Raw genomic sequence first — 9815 nt, forward strand, 5'->3', positions numbered from 1 at the left:
TTAAAAAAAAAAATTATCATTGTCATTCCCTAAACAATGCATTCTGGCAACTATCTATATAACATTTACACTGTATGAGATACGATAAGTAATATTAAAAAAATCTATTTATTTTCAAAAAAAATGTTAATGCCTGGAGTAGTTAGAAGTAGTGAAGATTCTTAGTTTTTAGTAGGCCCTGGCTGGTTTTGTTTAATAATTTTGATAAAATCTAATATTAGGTGAAATCATGTAGATAAAACAAATTGCAGTGACTAAAACACATAGATTGCTTTTCTACTTATTTCAATATTTGTGTCGATTGCATAGAAGTAGCTGATAAAGAAGAACCCCTGATTTTGAGTGATGGGTTAGGCGAAGGAAGCGAAGGAAGTACATGAGGGTGGGGAAAAGCACAAACAGCTGAATGAGGACTCCGTGAAGAACCAGGCTGCAGGATGGCTGGCAGACGTAACAGAAATTAGCAAAGTGACATGGACAGCTGTCAGAGAATCTGGGGAAAGGCAGTGGCAAGGGGGATGATTACACAAGTCCTTTCTCATCACTTCAGGGGCAGAGGCTCTATCCCACTATGCCAAACTTTGAACCTTAGAGTTCCAGCAATTCATCTGATTCCTCACCAGCTCCCAGGTGAGACTGAGTTGCAGTTGAGACTGAAAAAAGAATCTAAGGGACTCACTTCTACATGGACAGTTGTCAACACGGCACTTAACCTGGAGTTGGTTTTTATTTCCTTGTGGGACATTTGTATGACTGCTTTCTGCTCTCTCTTAAAGCCTTGAGCCACTGTCATTGTTTCCAAACAACCTAGAGCCACAAAATTGCACACTCCCAGGGATCCCCACCTAAGAACAAGACCAAAATTGTGTGAGAAAGTGCTGCCTCTTATCATAGTAGATGAGAAATCAACTTGGCACAAATTTTAAATCTTTGAGTCTTATTTACTTACTCATTTACTTATTTATTTCAATTTGAAATTATGTAGGAACTACCATGTGGTATTATAATCCATATGTATTATGTAACATACAGTCAGGTTAAATAATCTACAAGTACTTAACATTTAGTATTTCATTACAGTGAAAACAACGATCGTGTATTCTAGGTTTCCTATGTAAATAAATTGATATTATCTATCTTCATTCTACTGTGTGATCCAAACCCAAAACTTACTACTTCTACCTAGCTGTACGTTAATTGCCATCACAGCCAAATTTTCCAAATTCTCCCTTCCAACACGCCTACCCATACCTCTCACAACCACAATTACCTTAACTTGTATGATATCAAGTTTTAAGAGTTCACACTACAGTATGATCCTGTGATTTTTTGTCTCTCAGTGTATAGTAATTTCAGTTCTCATAATTCCCTCCAGTTCTGTCTCTATTGTTGCAAATGACAAAATTCAATCCTTTTTAATGGCTGAATGATATTATAATATTTTATTTTCTTTGTACATCAGCTGATAGACACTTCAGGTTATTTTTATTTCTTGGCTATTTTTAAATAAGTCTGAAATAAATATGTGAAGGCAAGTGTCTCAAGTATCTTTTCCTGTAGTTTTCCTTTTTTTTATTATGTTTTACTCTAAGGCAAGGGCTTAACCACTAGGCTATAAAGCCAGGTCCTATCACTAATTCTTCATATTTGAAGTGAAGTCCTTTTTCCTAGTGGTTTATCAATTTTTTTCTCTTCTATTCAAAACATCAGGTCTTTGTATCCTTGGGTTTTCATAGTTTAGTATCTCTGTTTTGTGTTAGGCTTTTCATGGCTTTCATCCCACCAGTCTTACATTTTAATTTTTTTCTTGTTTTTCTAGTTCCCACGGGTATAATGATAAATGGCTGGAGCTTTTACTATTTATTTATTTAAGTACTGATTGCTAAAAACTTCCCACTAAATCTCTTTGCTCTGCACCACAGGACTTGGAATGACGTGCTTCTATTTTTGCTTATTTCAGGAGCTTTTTACTTTTTTCTTTTTTTTTGCTTTGTTTCATTGATTATTTAGGAGTAGGTGGCTTAATTTCCATGTGTTTATTATTTGTTTATTTTTCTTGCTATTGACTTTAAGTTTCACTATATTGTGATAAAAAAACAAACTTGATAAGACCTTCATTTTATACAAATTTGTTAAGACTCGCTTGGTGATATAACATATGATATGTTCTAGAATATATTTCATGTGCCATTGAGAAAAATGCATGTCCTAGTTGTTGAATGAGAAGTTCTGCAGATACAGGTCCCATTGGTTTAAGCTCAGAATTATGCTACTCTTACTTGATTTGTTGTCAAGAGCATCTGTTCCTCTCTGAAATTTGAGTAGTAAGGTTCTCTGCTATCACTTAGAACAATTACCATTTACTTGGTACATTTTGGTGACATAAAATCGATACATATATATTTGCAAGAATCATTTCCTTTTACAAGATGAAACCTTTTGTTGTTGTAATGACTTTGCTGCTTTAAATTCAGACCACCCCAATGTTCTAACTGTAGTGTGCCAATCATTTGCTTCTTTAATGTTAAGACAAAAGTAAAAAAATTTTTTATTTTTTTTTAATTGGAAAGATTAAAGAGAAAATCTCTTTGAGATTTTCAAAGAGAAGGAGAGACAGAGAAAGATCTTCTGTCCGTTGGTTTAATACCCATTGGGTCACACTGACTAGAGCTGAGCTGATCCAAAGCCAGTATCCAGGAACCTCTTTCAGTTGTCTAAGGTGGATGCAGGGTCCCAAGGCTTTGGGCCATCCTGTACTGCTTTCCCAGGCCACAAGCACGGAGCTGGATGAGAAGTGAAGCAGCCAGGACACAAACTAGTGTCCATATGGGATCCCAGCATGTGCAATTCAAGGACTTCGTCACTGAGCCATTATACCGGTCCCCAAAGTAAAATTTTATTGCTATCCTAAGTTGTCAGAAAAACAGGAACTGTAAAAAGAAATCGCATTTAACACCAAAACAGCTAAATGTGGTGTTGGCCTTTTTGTGTAGCTGTTAAGTTGCTCCCCTATGATGCCAGAGTCCCATATGGGCGAAAGTTCAATTGCTAGTAAGTTTCCACACCAACTTACTGATGCAATGTGTTGAAAATCCACAAAAAATGTCTCAAACACTGGGTCTCTGCATCTCAAGTGAGAACCTGGGTGGATTTCCTGACTCCCAGCTTCCCCCTGGCCCAGTCCCATCTGACGGGGAAGTATACTGTGTGTGGGGGACTCATTCTTGCTCTTCTCTCTCTCTCTCTGCCTCTCTCTCCCTTTCACTCTGATTTTTAGATAAATAAATACATTTCTCTAAAAAAGAATTTCAAATTTAAGGAAGAGTGGTGCACAACTGTAAAATTCTTTATTAGTATTTCTTCTCTCTGTTTTTTGTTTTTTTCTTATTTTTCTAACAAACTTTAAATTATTATTATTTTAAGATTGCTTGTTAAATTAAAAAGTTTCTTATCAGCCTCGGGGCAAAAACATAAAGCAAAATCCATAAATAGATGTATCAGAAGCAATAAGCAAATGACTGAAGTATAGAGACCATGACATAACTACAAGGAAACACAGGAATTTGAAGACCAAGAAAAAAGGAATTACAATAAAAATAGAAAACAAGCTTCAAAATGACACCAGTAAGACCTGTGCTTTCAATAATCACCTAAATGTCTGTGGATTAAACTCTTCAAGTAGGTCTTAGAGTAACTCAACAGGTAATGAAAAAGGACCCCAAATATATGATTCTAACCAAAAACTAACTTCACCTCCTGAGGCACACATAGTCTGGAAGTCGAAAGGTAGAGCTCTATATCCTATGTAAGTAGAACTCAAAGAAATCAGAATGAATCATACCTATATATGATTAAAAGTGGTTATATTAAAAAGCAGTAAGTAGATCTCTGAGCTTTTGTTAAAATTATTTTAATGTCTGTATTAAGGCACAAATTGCTCTATTAAGATCTTTGTGTTTTGAATGTACATTTTAATGACTTATTATAAACCCAATCATATATATAAAACAATCAAAACATGGACTATTTCCATAACTTTGTATAATTTGCTAATACTCTTATTTGTCCAACAGAATACTTTTCTATCATCTAGTATCATGCATTATTTCTTTCTTGAGTTTGATATAAATAAAATTCTATAGTGTGTGTTTCTTTGTGCCTGACATTTTTCATTCCATGTATGTTTTTGAAATCACTTTTTACAGCAAAGTAGCATTTCCTTGTGTCAATATGAACTCATTTTCTTGTTGCCTATGGCTTCTTTCTTTTTTTATGTCTTCATTTTCCCTATCTCTAAAATATTAACTGTACAATCATTTCAATAAATTTTAGCCATGTTTGAATAAATACCTTAGAACAAAATTGCTAGTTAATAAAATGAGTTTGGCTAACAATGATCCTATGGATTGATGCTGTCCCAGTTGATGTCTATTGTTTAAAAGGGCTCCTTTCTCTCATAAGTACCATTTGAGCACTAAATTACGTGATCATTTTCATTTTCATTTTAAAAACTTTTGTAATTGTATAGAACAAAAAAAAAACCCTCAAACAGCAAAAGTAATCTTGGGAAATAATAAAGAAGAAACCATTACACCAAGTAACCTAAAAATAAAGTTAAACAAATCAAAAGGACATGATAGTGACACAAAGACACGTAGGTCGATGAAACACAACCTACAGCCAAGAGGTAAACCTAAACATCTACAAATAACTAATCTTAAAACGGTGCCTAGAACATACAATGGAGAATAAATAGTCTTTTCATTCAATAAATGCTCCTGGGAAAATTGGCTATTCACATGCCTAACAATAATATATTTCTTATATCACACCAGAAATGAAAATCAACTCCACATAAGTTAAAAATAGAATGTGAGACCTGAAATTATGAAACCTCTACGAGTTAACATAGGTGAAATATTTCAATACATTACAATGGGTAGGAACCTTTTGAATTAAGATCCCAAAAGCACAGAAACAAAAGTAAAATTAAACAAATGGGTCACATCATAAAAAAAAAAAAAAAATTGTGTATAGCAAAGGAAACAATCAACAGAGTCAAGAAACAACCTACAGAATAAGCAGAAATATTTGTGTTTATTTTGTGTATTTATACATGCAAATTATGTATTCATAGACACATATGTATGTATTCAAAGTGGACAATAGACCTAAATAAACATGTTTCAAAGGAAAATACGTAAATGACGAGCAGATGGACAAAAGGATGTTTGGAATATGGTGCAGTGCTTAAGATGGTGTCCTGCCTCCCATCTTTCAGAATTCCCTACACCTCCCAATACCATCAGACCATTTGACCATTAGATGTAAAAGGTCCAGTATGCTGAAGGACCGGGCCTCTGCTGGATGCTTTCCGTGTCTACACACTGACAGCTGGCCACTCTGGGTGGATTCATTTAGTTTAATAAATTTGATTTAGTGGTGACAAAAATTCCCGCACACTTTTCTGTAGCGATGGTAATAGGAGCTTTCAGCAAGCAAGAATTCAGCTAGGTTGTACATGAAGGTTCTGGAGTTTAAGGATCACATAATCTCTTTGGATCTTTTTCTATAACACAAAATCTGAGGAAAACATTTCACCCATATTTTGCCTCCTTCTTCTCACACACAAAAAAATCGTAGTTAACAGATTTTTTACATTTTATTTTAAGTCATAGAAGCCTTCTCAGTTTATAGAGCTTTCCACTGTTCCTCCAGGTGAACTATAAATTTCAACAACTAACTTGTGTACTCCCTATGCATATTCTCAGGGAACTTCAAATATATATTCCCAAACTGTCATGATAGTAAATAGCACCTTGTGTTTCTCTTCACTAATCTGTAATTATATCTTGTACTAAAGTTTGAGTCATGCTAGATTTATTGCTAAAAATTCTAAGCCAAAAGTTGGCCATTTGCCTCTTCATTATTCATTTCCAACTCTCAATTGATTTAAAGCCAACATATTTTGAAAATAATCAGTGTCACATCTCTAACTCGCAGTGCTAAGGGCACATATTTCCATGCCCCTAGCCAGTTCCCTGTCGTTTTTTAAAACCAACATTTCTCAGCTCCAGAACACTTTAATATTTAGCATTCCTAACTATGGAGCTTATTCTAAGTGCCCATATGTCAAAATACCTCTGTACTATACACAGGATTAAATTCTGTGGTTCATGAATTCTCATTAGTAGCTCTCTGGCGTGGAATGGGTGATCTCTACCCATGTAACCCCTGCATCCCGAGCTCAATGATTCTCCTTCAGGATCTCTGAGCATGGTTTGACACCAGTGCTTCCCAAGGTTTTTCTCTTGGCTCTTATCCTCCATGTAGGTCCGAATACAGTGTAATCCCTTAAACCTCTGATCCCAATAGACTTAAATAAACACTTTTTTCAAAGGCAAATACGCAAATGATGAGTTTTCTCTCACAGTAGCCTGTCAACTACACATCCAGTAGACACCAAATTTCTCCCTTCAATATCTGTCTGAGACTCTTTGCCCGAAGACCTCATATGCTTGAGAGAAAACCAGTAGCCAGCTGCAATGGAAGTATGTCAGTGCTGAGTTTTCCTAAGAATGAAAAACATCAATCCAAGCAATCACCAAAGGTCCCGTAGCTGGTAGAGTGAGAAAAACTTATCAAGGCTTCTTGTGCTAATTCTTTCAATCTATACAAAAAACATTCTTTTAGAATAAATTTAAATATGCAAATGATAGTTTGATACTGATATTTTCCAAAATAGATTAATTCACACTGCAGGAATGCAAACATAAGAAAATGGAAATTTCTCCTTTTCTATTCCACCATCACTATGTTTAGACTACACAAGTTTTCTCTTCAACTGTTACAGGCAACTGTCCAGACAAAAACTATCTCCTAAACTTCATCTAGAATGTATGCCCACGTACTGCCTTGAAATTCAACGGGCTTACTGCTGTGTGCAGATGGCCAGCTGAAATGTAGAGCACTCGTCTGAATTTTAGACAGTGAATTATATACTCTATATACATATATCCAATTTGTGACATATTTACACATTAGAATATACTCTACCTAAAAGTGAAATTTAGCTGAGAGTCCTGTGTCTGCTTGCTAGACATGGTAATCTCATATAAGTAAAAATTTAAAAGAACATTAATATGTACAGCCATATTCTTCAACACATAATGCAAATTTAGTGTTAGCACAGCATACGTTGAAGAAATAGAATTAAGCCATTCGGTTGCTCTATTTATTTTTGAGTAACCACTGATGCCACTTTTACATAATCTGGACATTTCATTCTGAAAAGTGCATGAAGGGAAGATGATCTCATTGGCGATTTCTCCAAATACTTTCACAGGCCTTGTAGTGGGACATTCACAGTCAGGCCACTGCTAACCTGAATTCATAGGCTCATGACACTCCCATTGTAAAGCATTTATACAGCATTCACAAACCACATTACAGAACATCAGGCTGGGGAGTAATACTATTTTATCAGGACCCAATTTGGACTGCTGCCTTATAATCTGTTCCAAATAAAAATGTTTCACTATTCAGTGTGGTAAGCTGTTCTTTTATTATCTCTCTTATTTTCAACACACAATAATCATAAAAATTTATGAGATACAATATGAAATTCAGATATATGTGTATATTGTGAAATGATTGTCAGTAGCATTTATTCATCACTATGCTTTAAAAAAAATATCTATGTTAAGCCAAATGACAAATACACATATAAAATTATATGTCTCCTTAAAATTGAACTTGGTAGGGCCTGGCCTGGTAGTGAATCAGCTAAAGCCATCACCTGCTATATTAGTATCCCTTGTGGGTACTAGTTGGAGTCCTGGCTGCTGCATTTCCAATTCAGCTCCTAGCCAATATGTCTGAGAAAACAGCCAAGCATTGCCCAAGTGCTTGGACACCTGCACGCATATGCAAGAACCAAGTGAAACTCTTGGCTCTTAGCTTCAGCCTGGCCCACTTCCAACCACTTGCTGCATTTAGGAAGAAAAATAGCTGATGGAAGACCTTTCTCCCTATCTCCCCATCTCTCTCTCTCTCATTCGCTCCATCTTTCTCTAACTCTGCCATTTAAAAAGTGTTTAAAAAGTGTTTAAAAAGTTTACATTATATGTTTATGCATATCTTGCCAAATACCCATGAGAATAAAATTAGTTCTAGTTCTGTGATCTATTTCAAAAGAGGGGAGGCAGCTGTGCCTACCACTGTGCCACAATGCCTGTGCCTGTTTCAAAATAAAGGAAAATAAACAAAACCTAATGATTTCAGAAAATTTAAGTGGGAAATAAATGTGGGTAGCCATTTACATATTTTTTAAAAAAAAGACTGAAAACAAAAACAGAATTGCAGCAGCAATTTTCTCTTGTTAAATTATAGTTCAATTTCATTTATTCCTTGAAATTTTTATAGTTTACAAAGTTAATACATTAACTTATTACTTGTATCATCAGAAAAACAAATGTAAATAAATTGTTTTCTGAGGGATTTTTTTACCTTAGATCTAATAAAAGTCGTATTAATGCAAATGATAGTCTGCTTTTACTAGTCTACCTATTAGCAGCTTCTTGCTACTTCATCATTTTATGCTCATTTCAGGAAAACTATATCAGTTTGATAAATAAGATATAATCTATTTAAGCAATTATATCACTTTAACCATTGCTATTTAGTTTGCAAAGCCAGACACAATAAAATAGCAAAATTAAATGACTTATTCAAAGAACTGAAATTTGTTATCACCCAGGTCTGAGGCAGGAAGTCCTAGCTCACAGTATTGGCAGAGTAAATTCCTCTTGTATAAAGGAGAGTCCATTCCAGGCCTTTCTCCATGTTCAAATGGCCACAAATATTTCTTAGCTTATGGAGTGCGTTACCATTTGCCTTCACATGGTCTTCCATCTGTAAGTTTGTCCTGTGCCTTGGTTACCTCTCTTTAGAAACACACAGTCATATTGATAACGGAGTCATCCTAAGCAACTTATTTTTTAGCTTGACTGTCCACAAAGACCCTACAACCAAACCTTGTTATGTTCACAAATATTCACAGATGTCAACACCAATTTTTGGAAGGCCACACTTTAAGCCTGTCATAGTTGCTTGATCATTTAATGACTGGAAAAGCAAATTTTTGGTTGTGAGTGGTAATTTTTTTTAAAGTAGCAATTGTGATCAATAAGAACGTTTCTTTTATTGTGCCCATAAGCTGCATTACAATGAACTTTAACATTAGTAAGATAACATGGCATTGCTTATGTAGGCTGTTCCTTCCAGTAAATATTTTAAATGAAGGTTTGTTAATGCTCTATGGAGGCTCAACTGTTATACATAAAACCCGTCCTAGCACCATTTGATGCCATAATCTTTCTTCCATTATCATCAGGTAATAGAGTTCTTGTAACAACCATTTTGTATATGAAACAGTTCTTCTGTCTCTGTTTTAAACCATCAAAATCTAATGTTTCACATGAAATGTAAGAACACTCTATTTTCCCATTATTCTTTTGTACTATAAGGTAATATTTATTGTGCATTAGGAGCTGTTATTTCTTTTTTCTTTCTGGTTGCAAATGTCATACTGCCATCTTCCCAGTTAGCTAAACCACATGAGTTAGGGAAGAATTTGGCTGATATCAGCAGAAATCCTATAACAATTCAATTACAGAAGTGATGTTCTTTGGAATGACTGGCAAGCTGAGCAGGATGTGAAAGAAAGACACACGGGAGTGACACTTAGGTTATTTTTAGCTGAAAGGGTCTCCTCACAATCACAATGACAATCACAACAGCATGCTGAAAAGAGG

The sequence above is a fragment of the Ochotona curzoniae genome, unplaced genomic scaffold (assembly GCF_017591425.1).
Source record: "Ochotona curzoniae isolate NIBS_2020 unplaced genomic scaffold, NIBS_Ocur_1.0 contig_3498, whole genome shotgun sequence".
In the NCBI taxonomy this organism is placed as follows: Eukaryota; Metazoa; Chordata; class Mammalia; order Lagomorpha; family Ochotonidae; genus Ochotona; species Ochotona curzoniae.